This window comes from Aquarana catesbeiana, linkage group LG06, assembly GCF_042186555.1.
Source record: "Aquarana catesbeiana isolate 2022-GZ linkage group LG06, ASM4218655v1, whole genome shotgun sequence".
NCBI classification, from domain to species: Eukaryota; Metazoa; Chordata; class Amphibia; order Anura; family Ranidae; genus Aquarana; species Aquarana catesbeiana.
In genome coordinates this window covers 10223355-10244349 of record NC_133329.1, presented here as the reverse complement: position 1 = coordinate 10244349, position 20995 = coordinate 10223355, and positions in this window count along the sequence as shown.

Below are 20995 nucleotides of genomic sequence, written 5' to 3'. Positions count from 1 at the left end.
CACACGGGGGGGGCGGGATCTGGGGGTCCCCTTGTTAAAGGGGGCTTCCAGATTCCGATAAGCCCCCCGCCCGCAGACCCCCACAACCACCGGCCAGGGTTGTGGGGATGAGGCCCTTGTCCTCATCAACATGGGTGTGTGCTCGGATAAGGGTCTGGTATGGATTTTTGGGGGGACCCCACGCCATTTTTTTTTTTAAATTTTGGTTCGAGGTTCCCCTGTGGGGAATTCCCATGCCGTTTTTATCAATGAACTTCTATGTGTATTGTTGGACCGGCAATGCAATAGCCGCGAGTAGTTTTAAATGGCTTTTTTCCTTTGAAATGTAATTTTGCTGTCAGACTGTTCTAAACACGGGAAACATGCGCCCCTTTACAGGCATACTATAGACACCCCCCAGCTACGAAATTTAAAGGGATATTACACTTTTATTGTTTGACTTTAAGCATTATTAAAATCACTGCTCCTGAAAAAAACGGACGTTTTTAAAACTTTTTTTGCATTGATCCATGTCCCCTGGGGCAGGACCCAGGTCCCCAAACACTTTTTATGACAATAACTTGCATATAAGCCTTTAAAATTAGCACTTTTGATTATTCATGTTCGTGTCCCATAGACTTTAACGGTGTTCGCGTGTTCGAACAAACTTTTTTCCTGTTCGCATGTTCTGGTGCGAACCGAACAGGGGGGTGTTCGGCTCATCCCTACTCAGCATAGGCAGTCTTCAAGGGATTCAACATCCATAGAAAATTCAATTGGTTACATCAGCATCAAATTTCAAAATTACAAAATTCATTACGTTATACAAATGCTTCTTCTCCTATATATCAACTAGGGACCTAAATATTATAACACCATTCTTTATTCCTATCTTTATTTCCCCTGGACTTCATCAGGAGTTCTACAATCTTTACTACATACATACTCCTAATCACATTCAAACCCCATACCAAAGCCCATACAAAAAAAAAAAATCACTTCCTCTTTCCCGCTCTTCCCTCCTCCTATCCCCTCCTTGGGGTTATTAGTCCATTCATATCTATAAATATTCTATCATTTTTATCGAGGACCGAAATTCTTCCCACTTTTGCCATATATCTGGCATTTGATTTTTTTTATACCCTTCTTCCCTTGTCTGTCTTTCCATATATTGTATTTCGTTCATTTCACATATCCATTCAATTATAGTTGGACTTTCTGTACTTCTCCATTTACGGGCTATTATTATTCTGGCTGCAGTTGTCATATGCTGAAGAATATCCTTCTTAATAGCTTTTATTGAGCCAGACATTACAGATAATAATGAGACATTTATACTTGGGTTTATCTCCACTCCCAACACCTCTGATAAATGTGAAATAATTTATTTCAGAAATCCCTCACCATATGGCACCCATAACAAAAATGTTCCATAGTTCCCCTCCCACCCGCACATCTCCAACAGGTCTCTGCATTTTTTAAATTTTTTTATTATTAAGGGCTACAGGGCTCCAATACCATCTAATCATAATTTTATAATTTCTCTCTTGATGTTTAATAGCTTCTATCTTCCATTCTTTTTCTGATATTGGGCTTCCTATTTCCTTCTCCCATTTTTTCCTACCTGTTAGTTCTCTGAGGGATTCTGCGGGGAGTAATAGATCATATACCTTAGACAATTTTTAATAGGTTTTTGGTCTTCGATCAAAATTTTTTCAAACTTAGATGTTGGCCTATTTATTAAAGATAATTGTATTTTTGATTCAATATATGGGTTTAATTGATGGTATTGTAACCATTTATTTTTGTATTCACACTCTGTGATCCATTACAAACCCTCCAGCAGCACTGAATGTGCGTTCAGAAAGAACGCTGGATGCAGGACAGTCCTGTATATATATACTAGACTGTATATATATTAATACACCGCCTGAAGTATATTAGAAAAAGTACACCAGGAATGCACTGCAGATAAAGGCTACATTGGATGCAGAGTATATATATATATATATATATATATATATATATATATATATATATACTAGACTGGCTGTATATATATATATATATATATATATATATATATGAAATACACTGCAGCTAACTGAATAACCTACCTGCTCAATCTAAATCACACTATCTCTCTGTCCACACCAACAACACTACACAGGGCCGCCATGTAGGCAGCCTTATATAGTGTGGGGTGTGGACTTAGTCCCCCTGAGCCATGATTGGCCAAAGGCACCCTGCCTTTGGCCAATTATGACTCTCTCAGCAGAGCACGCTGTGATTGGCCAAAGCATGCAGGTCAGGTTCAAGCTTTGGCCAATCATCATACAGCAATGCACTGCGATCTCGCATTATGTGGCGTTCCGCGACACTCAAATTTGCCACGAACGCCCCATATGTTCAGTTTGTTTTACAACAAACGTACACCCGATGTTTGAGTCGAACTTATGTTCGACTCGAACCGCGGGCTCATCCCTAACATCCAATATTGGGGCCCCCTGGTTCTCTATGCTTACACTGGTAATAATATTGTATTTTTCTTCCCCCCTCCTTTTTCTCCCCCCCTTCTTCTTTCCTTTCCTCTCCCTTCCCTCTCTCCCCCTTTTTTTTTTGGATTGAGAGAATTTTGGAAACAATTGTATATAAAGGATGTTTTAAATGTTTTGCAGTTGGCACACTCTGGGAATGTCATGATTGTGGATGTTATGTTATGTTTTGTAATGTTATTTTCTTTTTTTTTTTCAAAGTAAAATTAATAAAAAGATTTTAAAACAGAAAAGTAATCAGATAGCCGGTGATTCTGGGTGACATCACTGACAAAATTTGATCACTGATGTCACTAGGGATCCTGTGGGTGTGTGCACACTACTGTAGTGCTGGGGATCTGTCATTTAGTGATAAGTGTGGTGTGTAAAGATTTTTGATGTGTTTGATGTGTATTTACACCAGAGGACAATGCAAACATTATTTTTGTGTGTCTGTGTTTTATTTCAAATTTTTAATCGTATGTATGTGTGTGTGTTTATTTACTTTTCATTCTTTGTGGGAATGGGTACTAATGTACCACTGTATTAATTTCTGTGGGTGGGGACAGATATTTGGGGCACTCTTTTTTTTTATAAAGGGGGCTTTCATGTTCCCCAGTAATACCTCCAGCATAACTCCACCTACTTTTTTTGGGGTATCAGAGGTGGAGAAGGAGCCTTTGTCACCCAACATTTGGATAAGGGTGCAAAGGCAAGGTTCCGCTCTCTCTCCCCTTTCAAACTACCCCTCCTTGTCTAAAGGTATGTGGCTTGGTTTGGTACAGGTAATGGAAGCTCATGCTCGTTGCCCTCCTTTCCCTGGCCACTCAGGCTGAATACCTGGATAAGAGTCTGGGAGAAATGTTAGGGGAACTCTGAAGCACTTTTTCTATTTTTTTTGTATGTCACTAAAAATTTGTTTAAAAAAGGGGAAAATAGTGTGGGGTTCCCCTTAATATTCCAACTAGACCCTTTATCCAGACAAGCAACTTAGATGACCAAGAAAGGAAAGACCTACATCCCCCTCCTTCTTGTAACGAGACCGAACCACATGCCTTTCTACTATGGAAGATACCCTGCAAAGGGAGCTGCAAAGCCTTCCTCCTTACAAAGCACCCTTAACCAAACTTAACTTGAGGAACAAGGGACTCTTCCCCACCTCTAATACCCCAAGAAGGAGATGGGGATACCATTACCTATTCCCACAAAGTATTAAATGTATATAAACACACACCATGTACATGATTGTCTGGTACAGAAAGGGGAAGGGGATGCACACTCATTGTCCCCCTCTTCCCGGTCACACAGGCTGCATACTTAGATTACGGTCTGGATGGGATTTTAACCATTTAAGGCGCGGAAGGATTTCCCCCTTAAAGGAGAAGTCCTGCCTGAGCTTTTTAGGCTGGGCTTCTTCTCTGGGTCACAGGAGTGCAATTTGTTTTGCACTCCTGTGACCCGTTTTCAGTGGAGAACGGTCTGAAGTCCACTCTCTGCTGAAGTCACTGCTATCATTCGAGGCAGTGCATCATCCTGATTTCAGAAGTCTGGATCTGCCAGCTGCCTTGACTGATGGCAGTCCCAGCAAGCCACTGAGACGGCCACTCCCCACCCCTCCACAGCTCAGCGATCTAATGGAGCAGAGGAGCAGCTCTCCTCTCGGAAATATGTGAGAACTAGGGATGAGCCGAACACCCCCCGGTTCGGTTTGCACCAGAACTTGAAAACAGACCAAAACTTTGCACGAACGTTAGAACCCCATTGAAGTCTATGGGACTCGAACGTTCAAAATCAAAAGTGTTCATTTTAAAGGCTAATTTACACGGTATTGTCCTAAAAAGGGTTTGGGGACCCGAGTCCTGCCCCAGGGCACATGTATCAATGCAAAAAAAAAGTTTTTAAAAACGGCCGTTTTTTCGGGAGCAGTGATTTTAATAATGCTTAAAGTCAAAACAATAAAAGTGTAATATTCCTTTAAATTTTGTACCTGGGGGGTGTCTATAGTATGCCTGTAAAGGGGCGCATGTTTCCTGTGTTTAGAACAGTCTGACAGCAAAATGACATTTCAAAGGAAAAAAAGTCATTTAAAACTACTTGCGGGTATTAATGAATTGCCGGTCCGACAATACACATAAAAGTTCATTGATAAAAACTGCATGGCATTTCCCCACAGGGGAACCCCGAACCAAGATTTAAAAAAAAACTGGCGTGGGGGTCCCCCTAAATTCCATACCAGGCTCTTCAGGTCTGGTATGGTTTTTAAGGGAAACCCCGCACCAAAATTAAAAAAAAAATTGGCGTGGGGTCCCCCCAAAAATCCATACCAGACCCTGATCCGAGCACGCAACTTGGCAGGCTGCAGGAAAAGAGGGGGGGCGAGAGAGTACTCCCTCTCCTGAACCGTACCAGGCCACATGCCCTCAACATTGGGAGGGTGCTTTGGGGTAGCCCACCAAAGCACCTTGTCCCCATGTTGATGAGGATGAGGGCCTCATCCCCACAACCCTTGGCCGATGATTGTGGGGGTCTGCAGGTGGGGGGCTTATCGGAATCTGGAAGCCCCCGTTAACAAAGGGACCCCCAGATCCCGGCCCCCCAGTGTGAAATGGTAAGGGGGTACAAAAGTACCCCTACCATTTCACAAAAAAACTGTCAAAAATGTTAAAAATGACAAGAGACAGTTTTTGACAATTCCTTTATTTAAAGTCTTCTTTTTTCCATCTTCTATCTTCTTTCTTCTATCTTCCTTCGGTTTCTTCCTACATCTTCTTCTTTCTCCGATCCTCTGCTTCTTTCTCCGGTGTTCTCATCTGGCATCTCCCTCCGCGGCATCTTCTTCTCTTCATCTTATTCTCTTCTTCTTCTTCTCTTCATCTTCTTTTCGGGCCGCTCCGCATCCATGATTGGATGGGAGGCTCCCGCTGTGTGACGCTTCTCTCTTCATCTTTTTCTTTTCATCTTTTTCTCTTCATCTTCTTCTCTTCATCGTCTTGTCTTCATCTTCTTTTTGGGATGCTCCGCATCCATGATGGCATGGAGGGAGGCTCCCGGTGTGTGACGCTTCTCCTCTTCTGAGGGTTCTTAAATAATGGGGGGCGGAGCCACACAGTGACCCCACCCCCCTCTGACGCACAGGGACTTGATGGGGACTTCCCTGTGGCATTCCCCGTGACGTCAGAGGGGGGAAGATGTCGCGGAGGGAGATGCCAGACGAGAACACCGGAGAAAGAAGCAGAGGATCGGAGGAAGAAGAAGATGGAGGAAGAAACCGAAGGAAGATAGAAGAAAGAAGATAGATGATAGAAAAAAGAAGACTTTAAATAAAGGAATTGTCAAAAACTGTCTCTTGTCATTTTTAACATTTTTGACAGTTATTTTGTGAAATGGTAGGGGTACAAACCCCCTTACCATTTCACACAGGGGGGGCAGGATCTGGGGGTCCCCTTGTTAAAGGGGGCTTCCAGATTTTGGTAAGCCCGCCGCCCTCAGACCCCCACAACCACCGGCCAAGGGTTGTGGGGATGAGGCCCTTGTCCTCATCAACATGGGGACAAGGTGTTTTGGGGGGCTACCCCAAAGCACCCTCCCAATGTTGAGGGCATGTGGCCTGGTACGGTTCAGGAGGGGGGGGCGCTCTCTTGCCCCCCCTCTTTTCCTGTGGCCTGCCAGGTTGCGTGCTCAGATAAGGGTCTGGTATGGATTTTTGGGGGACCCCACGCCAATTTTTTTTTTAAATTTTGGCGCAGGGTTCCCCTGAAGGGTCTGGTATGAATTTTGAAGGGGACCCCTACATCATTTTTTAAAAAAATTTGGCACGGGCCTGGTATGGAATTTAGGGGGCCCCCCATGCCAGTTTTTTTTTATTTTGGTTCGGGGTTCCCCTGTGAGGAATTCCCATGCAGTTTTATCAATGAACTTTTATGTGTATTGTCGGACCGGCAATTCATTAATAGCCGCAAGTAGTTTTAAATGACTTTTTTTCCTTTGAAATGTCATTTTGCTGTCAGACTGTTCTAAACACGGGAAACATGCGCCCCTTTACAGGCATTCTATAGACACCCCCCAGGTACGAAATTTAAAGGAATATTACACTTTTATTCTTTGACTTTAAGCATTATTAAAATCACTGCTCCCAAAAAAAGTCAGTTTTTAAAACTTTTTTTGCATTAATACATGTCCCCTGGGGCAGGACCCGGGTCTCCAAACACTTTTTATGACAATAACTTGCATATAAGCCTTTAAAATTAGCACTTTTGATTTCTCCCACAGACTTTTAAAGGGTGTTCCGCGGCTTTCGAATGTGCCGCGAACATCCCAAATTGTTCTCTGTTCGGTGAACTGGCGAACAGCCGATGTTCGAGTCGAACATGGGTTCTCAGTGCAGAGATCCCAGTGGACAGCTGCAGCACCGGTCTGATGCTGCATCCACCTAGGTAAGTATGAATCTAAAAAAACAAAAGCAAAACATACTTCTCTTTTAATGACCAGGCCATTTTTTGCGATACGGCACTGCTTCGCTTTAACTGACAATTCTGTGGACGTGTCCTTTTTTCCCACAAATAGAGCTTTCTTTTGGTGGTATTTGATCACCTCTTCTTTTCTTTCTTTGTTTTTTTTTTGCGCTAGAAGAAGACCGACAATTTTGAAAAAAAAAAACAATATTTTTTTACTTTTTGCTATAATAAATATCCAAAAAAACAAAAACTAATGTCTTCATCATTTTAGGCCAATATGTATTCTTCTACATAATTTTGGTAAAAAAAAATGCAATAAGCATATATTGATTGGTTTGCGCAAACGTTACAGTGTCTACAAATAGGGAATAGATTTATGGCATTTTTATTTTTTTTATTTTTTTTTAATAGTAATGGTGGTGATCTGCAATTTTTAGCTGGACAAATCTGACACTTTTGACAGTTTTTTGGGACCATTGACATTTATACAGCGATTCGCCTAGGAGAGTCAACCTGCCACAGTACAACTGCGGCGGCTGGTCCTTAAGTGGTTAACCACTTCCCGACCAGCACACGCTGATGTACGCCGGCAGAATGTCACGGCTGGGCAAATGGGCGTACAGGTACGTGCCTTTGAATTTGCTGCCATGCCATCGCGTGCGCACGCCAGCCTGGAGATACGTGAGTCAGGTCGCGGGTCCCACGGACTCGATCACCATGGGGATACCTGCAATTGCCCCACAGAGAGGACGAATGGGGAGATGCTGATGTAAACAGCATCTCCCCGTTCTGCCTAGTGATAGTGTCACTGATCTCTGCTCCCTGTCATCGGGAGCGGAGATCAGTGACGTGTCACAGCTAGCCCATCCCCCATACAGTTAGAAACACTCCCTAGTACTGACTTAACCCCTCCCCGCCCCCTAGTTGTTAACCCCTTCACTGCCAGTATATATACACTCTGCATCTATTGTAGCCTATATCTACAGTGCATTCTGTGGTGTACTGTTTCTAATACACTTCAGACGGTGTACACAGTATCTAATACAGTGTGTACAGTGTCTACTACACTTCTGGTGGTGTACACAGTATAAAATTCAGTGCATCCATAGTACAATTGCTAATACAGTGCAGGCGGTGTACACAGTATCTAATACAGTGTGTACAGTGTGTCATACTTTGTCACCCAGGCTCAGAGTAGTTTGCCTTCCAACGCAGCTGCCAAAGCGGCCTATTCCACCGGCTCCTAGTCCACAGTCACTCCTTCCATAGCCCCACCATCATGCACGGAGGAGTCCCCAGAATTATTCGACCACAGTGTTGGGTACATGCTGCTGGAGGATGCGCAGTGATTTGAAGGCTCCGATGTTGGTTCCCAGGTTGAGGAAGGGAGTAACATGAGCTTAGAGAGAGGGAGTGCCCAAGAAGGACAAGGAACTGGCAGTCATGTTCCCCCAGCTGCAGCATACTGCCAAGTTTACTCCAGTAATGAGGAGGGAGGGGATGATGAGGTCACTTACTGTATTTGGGTGCCTGAGAGAAGAGAGGAGGAAAGTGAGGAGGAAGAGGAGGAGGTACAACTCCAACGAGGCAGGATGTCCTCTAGGGGGCAGCTTAAGGGTAGCTACCCTATTGCATCACACCGCAGAGCTCCGCAGGTGCAGGGCACTGCTGACTCCCCGCTGAATTTTAAAAGTTCCTTGGTGTGGGCTGTTTTCGACATGTGTGCAGCAGAACGCACCGTTGCTGTTTGAACCTATGTCTGAAGCAGATCAAGCCTGGCCAGAACAGCAGCCGCTTGGGCACCACATGCTTGATCAGGCATATGACGGCCTGCTATGCAGTCCATTGGCAACAGCACTTGAAAGACCCACATCAAAGAAAAAGGCGGACTTCTCCTTGCTCCTCATCTGGATCTCCAACCCCACTATACCTCCAGTCCTCTCAAAAACCTGCACCTATATAGCAATAGGTGTCCCAAGTACTTGCAGCCAATCTGCTAGTAGTACACCGCCATCTGATTTTAGCAGGCAAATATCCCTACCCCAGTTGCTGAACTGTAAAAAGAAATTTGGTCCCAGCCATCCACATGCTCAGCATCTGAATGCTAGCTTGGCCAAATTGCTAGCACTGCAGTCAACTAAAAGACGACTAAAACAAAAACAATTGAGATGACTAAAATAGGACTAAAACTAAAATGGCATTTTAGTCAAAAGGCTAAAATAGGACTAAAACTAAAAGCCATTTTAGTCAAAAGACCAGGACTAAAACTAAATTGAAATTTAACATCAAAATTAACAGTGGTCTGTAGTGCATGTTCATACCTCAATACCATAAATAATAACATATTAGATTTTTCACTCCAGCAGTATATAATGAGTTTGGAAATTGTAGAGAAATGCTTAATTAATGCATTACAATTTAACTACACCCATTAGATTTTATATGACTAAAATTAGTTTTAGTCGACTAAAATGATTTTAGTCAACTAAAATGTAGGACATTTTAATTGACTAAAATGTCCTGGAGATTAAGTTGACTAAATACGACTAAAACTAAAACAATTCCAGAAGACTAAAATGGGACTAAAACTACAATGCAATTTTAGTCCTACGACTAATTCTAAAGCTAAATTGAAATTTGCTGCCAAAATTAACACTGGCTTATACTGTCACCAGCGTGTATGGTTTTGAGTTAATGTCTCCTTTTAATATAATGTATCTGCCTCCTCCATCCAAGATGGTTTTCTTGTGTTGGAAGGACAATGTATTTTTGATTGCTAGTAGTACGCCATCTTTTTTATGTCCAGGCGTGCATGCCAAGAACACATGAGGGTAGTCTCTGTGTGAGCATTTCGGGGTTTTAGTCAATTGGAAATGAGACTCATGTACGCATAGTATGTCAGCTCTGTGTTTTTGGGCCTCAGACCACATGGAGAATCTTTTTGCGGGGTGATTTCGGCCCCTTGCACTCATGGATAAACATGTGATAGTCATGGGTGTGGATTAGGATATGGTGTGCAGCTTGGTAATGCAGGTACTCACTGTGACCATGGAAAATGGTAGAAACTACCGACTCGCGCAAATGGAAACCAATAAATTATTAGTGAGATTAATTAAACAATTCATTTGAGGAGCAGCACATTATATCAATAATAGAAAAATAATAATAATAATTAACAAATTAATTACAAAACGCGCTCCATTATAAAGTGCAATTGCAAAATCATACTCTGTTGTGAAACAAGACCATAAAAATAATAAAGTACCAGTGATAATAACTAACAACTAAATGAAAACAATGTGCATAGATGGTGAAACAAACAAGTAAAAACAACAATTTGAAAAGCAAAATTAGATTCCAAAAAAAATCCAAAAATATATAAATCCAAAATCATGTGTGTTCAGGAAATGTTCAAACAATGATAAAAACTTCTGGGTAAATCAAAACTCCGCTACCATCACCAGCCACACAGCCTACTCACCAGATTGAAGTGACTCCCATGACAGGAGTCAAGGACTGCCAGAGAAGCTTCTTGCGATCACGGCTTTGTTCAGACGCTGGGACTCAGGTGCTGAAACTCAGGTGCATGTAGGTAACACTATAGCTGCTTGGATGAATGCAAACGAACTTCCCAGATTGAGATGGATCATTGGGACCATAAGTGCCATGAATGGGGAGAAATTAAATGGAAAACTCCCATCGTGAAGTATGCCAAAAATTTGTTAGGCTAAAAACAAGCTTAAAAACCACATCACCCACATAGGGGTTCGTGCAGGCAGACAAACAAGCAAACTGCATTGTGAACTGAAGTGGCGTGTAACGTTCATTACGTCCGACCGGTTTCATCAGTGCGTTCTGACGTCATCAGGGCTGACGTCATTGACTTTCCATGTGCTTCAAACATGGTGCATAAAGAACAATTGTAAAAGAAAAACAAAGTTAATGAAAGTAGTACATATAGAACAATAAGAATATGATCTTTGAACTGATCCATGTGCAGACGTAACTGCTGTAAATAATCTAGGGGGAGAAAACAGGGAGTTAAACTTAGAACCCCCGTGTCCGGAGAGAGATGTGGGGTATTTTATGTATCTTGCTTACGAGTTTCCACCGTTGTGATATTTGTTTAAGTGTTGAAGTCTCTGTGGATGAGGGGTTAATGCCTCTTGCAGAGATTGGTCAGGGAATATGCCCCATTCACGTAGGGCTGCAATTCCTTCTTCCAGAGTTAAGATTAGGGTCGTGGACCCATTCTGGGTGACAGATAGTTTTGCTGGGCATTTCCATTTGTGAAGTACCTTGTGGTTTCTTAGAGCTTTAGTTATTGTCACCAGGTTGCGGCATTGCTGAAGGGTATGTCTGGATAGGTCTGGAAGTAATTGCAGCTCTGCATATTGTGGGTGATTATTTTCAGGTCTTTGGGATGCCATTAAAATCTGTTCTTTCACATGGTAGTAGTGCACTCTTAGTAGCACGTCCCTAGGGGTTTCTTCAGGGAGGAAGGAAGGCTTAGAAGACCCTAAGACCCTGTGGATTCTCTCTTCTAAGAGATCCTGTGCTTTTAGGGTGGATACCAATGTGGAGAACAGTGCCTGAGTATATTGCAGTAGCTGGGTAGCAGGAACAGTTTTAGGGAACCCCCTTATATTGATGTTGCTCCTTCTAGACCTATCCTCCAAATCTGCCAGTTTATTCTTCAGCCACGCTATCATTTTGGGTTTTATGGGCATTGACTAATGTATTAGAATGCATTGACTAATGCATTGACTAATGTAAAAGAAGAAGTGTATTCTCCCATTTTTTGTTCCATGTGGTCCACCCTACTACCTATGGCTTGGACTTCTCTTTGGCAGTTGTTGATCTTTGCTGTCAAATCAGATTGTAAGGAGGCCTTCAGGGATAATAATATTTCCTTTAATACGGTGACTGACAGCGGCCTATCTAATGTGGAGAATGCAGCAATGGGATCATTTGTGTGGCACTGTGCAATAGTGTCCGCGCCAGTAGGCCCGTTTACTTCCATGTCTGGGTCTGTTAGCGGCCTGTCCGGGGAGTTAACCCTCTGTTTCTGTTTTGCTGGACTTCTAGTAGAGAGACTAGAGGTCCCAGAAGAGGATACGCTTTGTGGGGCAGCGTTGGTTAGTGTTTTTTGAGTCCCCTTGTATCCGTTAGGATGCGCCGCAGCCTTGTTTTCTGGCTGTTTCATGTGGGCCCTGCCACCATCTTGTTGTAGCCAGCGCATCGTCAAGCTCAAAATTTTTTGAGGCTTCTGCTGGTTTTTTCTGTGCCTTGGCATGCCTTGAAGGTTCAGCTGGGTTTAGCAGGCTTGTGATAATTGGTGTGTTCACAGATGGAGCCGGTGGGCTCAGATGTTCATGGATTCTCTCCGGTGGCCAAGCAAAGTTCCTAGCTCATGTGTCCATTATGGAGCTCGGTCGCCACTCCCCCCGCTGGCAACTCGACTTGATCCACGTTACAAGGGTAAGGTTGTAGAACTCATCCTGCCTTCACAGAGGGAGCAGAGGATAAAACATCTTCAGGAGGCCTTGAAGAAAAGTTTGTGCAATGCATTTCCAGACCCTGGGAGGTTACAATTTCCTGGTGCTGGACAATGTGTTGCTGAGGCTTCGTTCAGTCAGAAGAAGAGCGTTGGAGAAGGTGGGCAGCTGACCAATGCTTTTAAACAATTTTTCAGTCCTCAGCGCCAAGGTCTGATCGGTTCAAGCAACCATCGCCAGCATATGCATTACATGGTGCAGGAATATCTAGGGGCAAGAGCAGACTTGGAGACCTTTGCTACAGAGCATCTACTGTGTTCCTGGGTCTTGAGGATGGACCACTGGCCAGAACTTGCTCAATATGCAATTGAGCTACTGACCTGTCCTGCTTCCAGTGTGCATTCTGAACGCACATTCAGTGCTGCTTAAGGGTTTGTAATGGATCATAGAGTGTGCCTGTCCACAGACTCCATTGATAGGCTCACATTCATAAAAATGAATCAGTTTTGGATCAGCAGCTATCAAGCACCTCATGCTGATGTAATTGATTGAATTTTCTATGGATGTGGGATCCCTTGAAGACTGCCTATTCTGATTATTCTATACCTCCTGAATCTTGATGATGCTAGCTTCCAACAATATTTTTGGTTTAGGGCACCACCACCACCACCCAAGGCCCAATTTTTCTGGCCCTGTTTAACAAGGGCATGTAATTTAAATTTTTTATATAATATTTCACAGCAGGGCCCGTTCCTGCACCCACCAAGAGTAACTGTGAGGGCTTAAAGTGTTGTGGCACCACCACCCAAGGCTCAATTTTTCTGTCCCTGTTTAACAGGGGCATGTAATTACAATTTTTGATATAATATTTCAACACAGGGCCCGTTCCTGCACCCAACAAGAGTATCTGTGAGTGTTTACAGTGTTGTGGCACCACCACCACCCAAGGCCCAATTTTTCTGCCCCTGTTTAACTCGGCATGTAATTACAATTCTCGATATATCAAATTTCACAGCAGGGCCTGTTCCTGCACCCACCAAGAGTAACTGTGAGGGCTTAAAGTGTTGTGGCACCACCACCACCACCACCAAAGGCCCAATTTTTCTGCCCCTGTTTAACAGGGGCATGTAATTACAATTCTTGATATAATATTTCACAGCAGGACCTGTTCCTGCACCCAACAAGATTAACTGTGAGGGCTTATAGTGTTCTGGTACCACCAACACCTAAGGCCCAATTTTCTGCAGAGTATATAGGGCAGGCCATATAGTATATATACTGCTGTTCAGAGTACATAGTGCCTGGGGGCCTGGGGGACCCCCACACCAGTTTTTTTTTAATTTGGGTGCAGGGTTCCCCTTAATATCCATACCAGACCCAAAGGGCCTGGTAATGGACTGGGGGGGTCCCATGATGTTTTTTTCAATGATTTTCATCTATATTGCCGGGACCCGACAATACATTACAGCCGCGAGTAGTTTTAAATGACATTTTTTTCTTTAGAAATGTAATTTTGCTGTGGTATTGTTCTAAACACAGAAAAAATGTGCTAATTTACAAGCATACAAGCATACTAAGGACACCCCCCCAGGCATGATATTTAAAGGAGTATTGAATTTTTATTGTTTCATTTTAAGCATTATTAGAAATCACTGCTCCTGAAAAAAACTGTAGTTTTTAAAACTTTTTTTTGCATTGATACATGTCCCCTGGGGTACACTGTTTATAGCAATAACTTGCATATAAGCCTTTAAAATGCGCATTCTTGTCCCATAGACTTTAACGGTGTTCGCGTGTTCGAACTAATTTTTGTCCTGTTCTCATGTTTTGCTGCAAACCTCCTGAGCAATAAGCCCTTGCCAGGATGAAAAAAAAACCTCACCACTCTGGGGTGACATAGGCCAGAAAATTCCCACTAGATTTTATAGGGGAGGGGTTAAAGTGCAAATACAAAGCGGGGCTCAGATTATCAGACTTGAGGGTAGCTATAGTCTCATTGTTTTTCACCTCCTGATATCAGCTTCCATTTGGAGCTGCACTGCCCAGCCACTGTACAATATTTTTGTTTTTTGTCTCTTAAATAATACACTCTAGTTTCCATTTGAAGATAAAACCTGTCTTGCCTCTCCATCCAAATTGTGGCCTAAAGAAGCTGCTTATATAAATTACAGCCACTGTGCAAATTCCGTGACTATTGCATCTCAGATAATACATTCTAATGTTTATTACAAGATAAAACCTGCTTGTATATTTGTCTATAATTGCTGACTATTTAAGTGCTCACTTAGTATCCTGATGTCTAATTTTAATATTTTGGGAATACTTTGAGAAACCGCTATGGAAGGAGGTCTGGGAAATGTAGGGTTCTGTGATAAAAGAAGCTTACAAACTATACTAGTAAACTTTTGTCCCAGTGATAAATTTGTACTCTTTAGAGTTATTTTTTCTTAAGCACAAGCTTTTAATTCTGTTATGGTTGCTACTTCCATTGTTTAATTTAGGCCTATTACCACTGGACAAAAATCAGGTATTGCAGCCAAAGCTACCTAAAATGTCCATTTTAAACAAACTGGAGTTACTCAGATAGAGGTGCTGCTGCTGTATTTAAGCCAAACTAAATGCAAAAGTTAGAAAATGAATTACCCTTCTGTATGGTTACTCGATAATCTTCCAGGGGTTAAACCTGAATTGTTAACATGAAACTCACCTTATCCCTACATCTACCTAAATATGTGATGCCAGAATGTGATATTACTGATGCTGTCCATGAAAGCCATATTGTTCTATAATAACACATGTAGTTTAAAAGCATTCCCAAGTAAGCATTGGAGTTTTTCCAATGTTACCCTTAAAGGAGAAGTTCAGCCTAAGCTCAATTCATTTTGCACTCCTGTGACCTGTTTTCAGCAGAGAACGGTCTGAAGTCCGCTCTCTGCTGATGTCACACAGATTAGTCCAGGCACTGCGTCATCCCGACTATAGGAGTCTGGATCCGCTAGGTGCCTGGACTGATAGCCCTCTCAGCCTCTCAGTGAGGCACTGAGACGATGAGACAGCTGCTCCCCGCCCCTCCACAGCTCAGCATTCCAATGAGCGTGGAGGAGCAGAGCAGGAGAGCTGCTGATTGACAGTCAACAGCTCTCCACTTGGGGAGGTGAGAGAACCAAAACATTGGTGGTGTTCATTAGCTCGATTCTCAGTGCAGAGATGCCGGGGGGCAGAGACAGCATTGGACCAATGCTGCAACCACATAGGTAAGTATGAATCTAAAAAAAAAAGAAAACATACTTCTATTTTAAAGTTACAGTAAAAAGACCCACACATATTCACTTTTTTGACATTCTCTTGCCTATTAGCTAAAATGACTAGAATTTGCTATTAAGATTCACCAACCATAGACTCAAATAAGATTTTCTGTTTATGTTTTACAGATTGTAAGCAAAATTCAACAAATCTCCTGAGTTGAATGTGGGAAGATTTGCTCATTCCTAATCTTCAGGAGGGGATTGGGCAAATGGAAGAGAGTATTTTTATATTTTCACATTTTAGTTCAAGTAGTTTAGAGTACAATATAAAGAGTAAATTGTTGACCAGAACTACTAAGGAAAAATATTTGGAGATATATTTCAGATGATTGTAAAATGAGCAAACAATATGGCTAGCAGGAAGAAGGGGGTTCATATTCTGCTATATAGTTCTTTATATCACTAGAGGGGTCACCAGCAGGAGGAAGGAGGTCCTGATTCCTCTATATAGATCTTTATATCACTAGAGGGGTCACCAGCAGGGGGAAGGAGGTCCTGATTCCTCTATATAGATCTTTATATCACTAGAGGGATCACCAGCAGGAGGAAGGAGGTCCTGATCCCTCTATATAGATCTTTATATCACTAGAGGGATCTCCAGCAGGAGGAAGTAGGTCCTGATTTCTCTATATAGATCTTTATTTCACTAGAGGGGTCACCAGCAGGAGGAAGGAGGTCCTGATTCCTCTATATAGATCTTTATATCACTAGAGGGATCTCCAGCAGGAGGAAGGAGGTCCTGATTCCTCTATATAGATCTTTATATCACTAGAGGGATCTCCAGCAGGAGGAAGTAGGTCCTGATTCCTCTATATAGATCTTTATATCACTAGAGGGGTCAGCAGCAGGAGGAAGGAGGTCCTGATTCCTCTATAGAGATCTTTATATCAGTAGAAAGGTCACCAGCAGGAGGAAGGAGGTCCTTATTCCTCTATATAGATCTTTATATCACTAGAGGGGTCACCAGCAGGAGGAAGGAGGTCCTGATTCCTCTCTATAGATCGTTATATCACTAGAGGGGTCAGCAGCAGGAGGAAGGAGGTCCTGATTCCTCTATATATATCTTTATATCACTAGAGGGATCTTCAGCAGGAGGAAGGAGGTCCTGTTTCCTCTATATAGATCTTTATATCACTAGAGGGATCACCAGCAGGAGGAAGGAGGTCCTGATTACTCTATATAGATCTTTATATCACTAGAGAGGTCACCAGCAGGAGGAAGGAGGTCCTGATTCCTCTCTATAGATCGTTATATCACTAGAGGGGTCACCAGCAGGAGGAAGGAGGTCCTGATTCCTCTATATAGATCTTTATATCACTAGAGGGATCTCCAGCAGGAGGAAGGAGGTCCTGATTCCTCTATATAGATCTTTATATCACTAGAGGGGTCACCATCAGGAGGAAGGAGGTCCTGATTCCTCTATATAGATCTTTATATCACTAGAGGGATCACCAGCATGAGGAAGGAGGTCCTGATTCCTCTATATAGATCTTTATATCACTAGAGGGATCACCAGCAGGAGGAAGGAGGTCCTGATTCCTCTATATAGATCTTTATATCACTAGAGGGGTCACCAGCAGGAGGAAGGAGGTCCTGATCCCTCTATATAGATCTTTATATCACTAGAGGGGTCACCAGCAGGAGGAAGGAGGTCCTGATCCCTCTATATAGATCTTTATATCACTAGAGGGGTCACCAGCAGGGGGAAGGAGGTCCTGATCCCTCTATATAGATCTTTATATCACTAGGGGGATCACCAGCAGAAGGAAGGAGGTCCTGATTCCTCTATATAGATCTTTATATCACTAGAGGGATCACCAGCAGGAGGAAGGAGGTCCTGATCCCTCTATATAGATCTTTATATCACTAGAGGGGTGAAAGAAGGGGGAAAGGAAAGAGGGGAGGGTACAAGGGTAAGTAGGGAAAAAGAAAGGGAGGGAAAAGGGGGGGGGATAGGAAGGGGAGGAGGGAAGGGAAGGAGAGGAAAGGGGAGGAGAAGAAAGAGGGAATGGGGAAGAACAGAATAAAGGGAAAGAGGGGTGGGGAGAGGAAAAAAGGAAATGGGAAAAGGGGGGAGAAAGGGGGATGGCTTTGATGTGGGGGAGAAGTGGGGGAGGGAAAAGAAAGAGAAGAAAAAAGGGTGGAGGGAAGGGGAGAGCAGGAGAAAGGATAGAGAAAAAAAGCGGAAAAGGTAAAACAAAGGGGGGGGAGCAAATGAAAAAGAAGATGAAATAAAGGGAGAAAAAAGTCAAGTTTAAATATCCAAAATACTTCTCTCCTACATAGAAGAGAAAAGAGATCACCTCCTCTGGTAGGACAATCCACTCTTTCTATAATCTGGATTTTAAGTGACCGCAGGTCAGAGTTGTGTTGTGACCTAAAGTGCCTGGCTATGTTAGTTTTCTTGCAAGTTTTGACATTCGAGATATAGTCATGTAATCTATCGTAAAGATGTATAGTAGTCCTAACTACATATTGAACTTGGCGCAGGATGCATGTGATAACGTATACTATGTATTTGGTCTGACAGTTAGCTAACTGTCTAATCTCATGGGAGCTGTCATTTGCGTTATGGTCTGATGGTATGGGGGTCTCCTTGGAGACAAATAAGCTTGAAGAAATGATATTGCCTAATTTCTCGCCAATTTTGTTTGTCTCCAATAGGGATGAGCCGAACACCCCCCTGTTCGGTTCGCACCAGAACTTGCGAACAGGCAAAAAATGAATAGCGAACAGGCACGAACATGAATAATCAAAAGTGCTAATTTTAAAGGCTTATATGCAAGTTATTGTCATAAAGTGTTTGGGGACCTGGGTCCTGCCCCAGGGGACATGTATCAATGCAAAAAAAGTTTTAAAAACGGCCGTTTTTTTCGGGAGCAGTGATTTTGATAATGCTTAAAGTCAAACAATAAAAGTGTAATATGCCTTTAAATTTCGTACCTGGGTGTGTCTATAGTATGCCTGTAAAGGGGCACATGTTTCCCGTGTTTAGAACAGTCTGACAGCAAAATGACATTTCAAAGGAAATAAAGTCATTTAAAACTACTCGCTGCTATTAATGAATTGCCAGTCCGACAATACATATTCCCCCACAGGGGAACCCCAAGCCAAAATAAAAAAAAAAAAACGACGTGGGGTCCCCCTAAATTCCATACCAGGCCCTTCAGGTCTGTAACCTGAAGGGCCCGGGGAATGCCACAGGGAAGTCCCGTCAAGTCCCCGTGCGTCAGAGGGGGTGGGGTCAATGGGTGGCCCCGCCCCCCGTTATTTAAGAACCATCAGAAGAGGAGAAGCGTCACACAGCGGGAGCCTCCCTCCATGCCATCATGGATGCGGAGCGGCCCGAAAAGAAGATGAAGACAAGAAGATGAAGTGAGGAAGATGACGAGAAAAGCGGCACACAGCGGGAGCCTCCCTCCATGCCATCATGGATGCGGAGTGGCCCGAGGAGAAGAAGATAAGAAGACGCCAACGCCGCCACGCGAACACTGGAGGAAGAACCAGAAGAACCAGAAGAAGAAGAAGATGGAGGCAGAAACAGAAGGAAGATAGAAGAAAGAAGAAGCATTTAAATAAAGGAATTGTCAAAAACTGTCTCTTGTCATTTTTAACATTCTTGACACTTTTTTAGTGAAATGGTAGGGGTATTTTTGTACCCCCTTACCATTTCACACAGGGGGGAGGGCCAGGATCTGGGGGTCCCCTTGTTAAAGGGGGCTTCCAGATTCCGATAAGCCCCCCGCCCACAGACCCCCACAACCACCGGCCAGGGTTGTGGGGATGAGGCCCCTTGTCCTCATCAACATGGGGACAGGGTGTTTTGGGGGGCTACCCCAAAGCACCCTCCCAATGTTGAGGGCATGTGGCCTGGTACGGTTCAGGAGGGGGGAGCGCTCTCTCGTCCCCCCTCTTTTCCTGAGGCCTGCCAGGTTGCGTGCTCGGATAAGGGTCTGGTATGGATTTTTGGGGGACCCCACAAGGTTTTTTTCTATTTTGGTGTGGGGTTCCCCTTAAAATACATACCAGACCTGAAGTGTCTGGTATAGATTTTGAGGGGGACCCCACACCATTTTTTTTTTTTAATTTTGGTTCGGGGTTCCTCTGTGGTGTGTATTGTTGGACTGGCAATTCATTAATAGCCGCGAGTAGTTTAAATGACTTTCTTTCCTTTGAAATGTCATTTTGCTGTCAGACTGTTCTAAACACGGGAAACATGCGCCCCTTTACAGGCATACTATAGACACCCCCCAGCTATGAAATTTAAAGGGATATTACACTTTTATTGTTTCACTTTAAGCATTATTAAAATCACTGCTCCCGAAAAAACTGCCATTTTTACAACTTTTTATTTGCATTGATCCATGTCCCCTGGGGCAGGACCCGGGTCCCCAAACACTTTTTATGACAATAACTTGCATATAAGCCTTTAAAATTAGCACTTTTGATTTCTCCCATAGACTTTTAAAGGGTGTTCCGCGGCATTCAAATTTGCCGCGAACACCCCAAATTGTTCGCTGTTGGGCAAACTTGCGAGCAGCCGATGTTCGAGTCGAACATGAGTTTGACTCGAACTCGAAGCTCATCCCTAGTCTCCAAGAAACATAACTGTACATGACTACATGGCTACAAACTACTGGTGTCCTTAGAAACAATGCAACTCGGTGTTCAAGCTTTCACTTTATAGGACAGCCCCATACCATCAGATCATGAATAGGATGTCACTTATTATTATGAATTTTTTTTTTCTCCCTTTATTTCCTCCTCTTTTTAATTTCCTTCCTTTTTTCCTTTTCCTCTTCTTTTCTCTATCCCCTCTTTCCTTTCTACTACCTTCTTTCTCTCCCACGTCTTCCCCTTTTTCCTTTTTTTTCTTTTTCCTTCCCCTCCAGTTTCTCTTTCCTTCCTTTCCCCTCTCCCCCTTTTTTCCCTCCTTCTCTTTTTTCCTCCAACAAGAAATCCATACAAATCCAAAACTGGTTTAGAGGCACGGGTCTTGCAAAGGAGGAAGATCAAAAACAGCAATGTTTTTATTGTTAACATTTCGATGAAGCTCAGTGAGAAAGATGGACTGAGCTTCATTGAAGTATTGACAATAAAAGCAGTGCTGTTTTTTTATCTTCCTCTTCTGCAAGACCCGTGCCTCTAAACCATTTTTTTATTCATATAGATGTGCTCTTTAAATATTTTCTGCCATCTTTAATGATTGCCTTCCAGAAAATGGA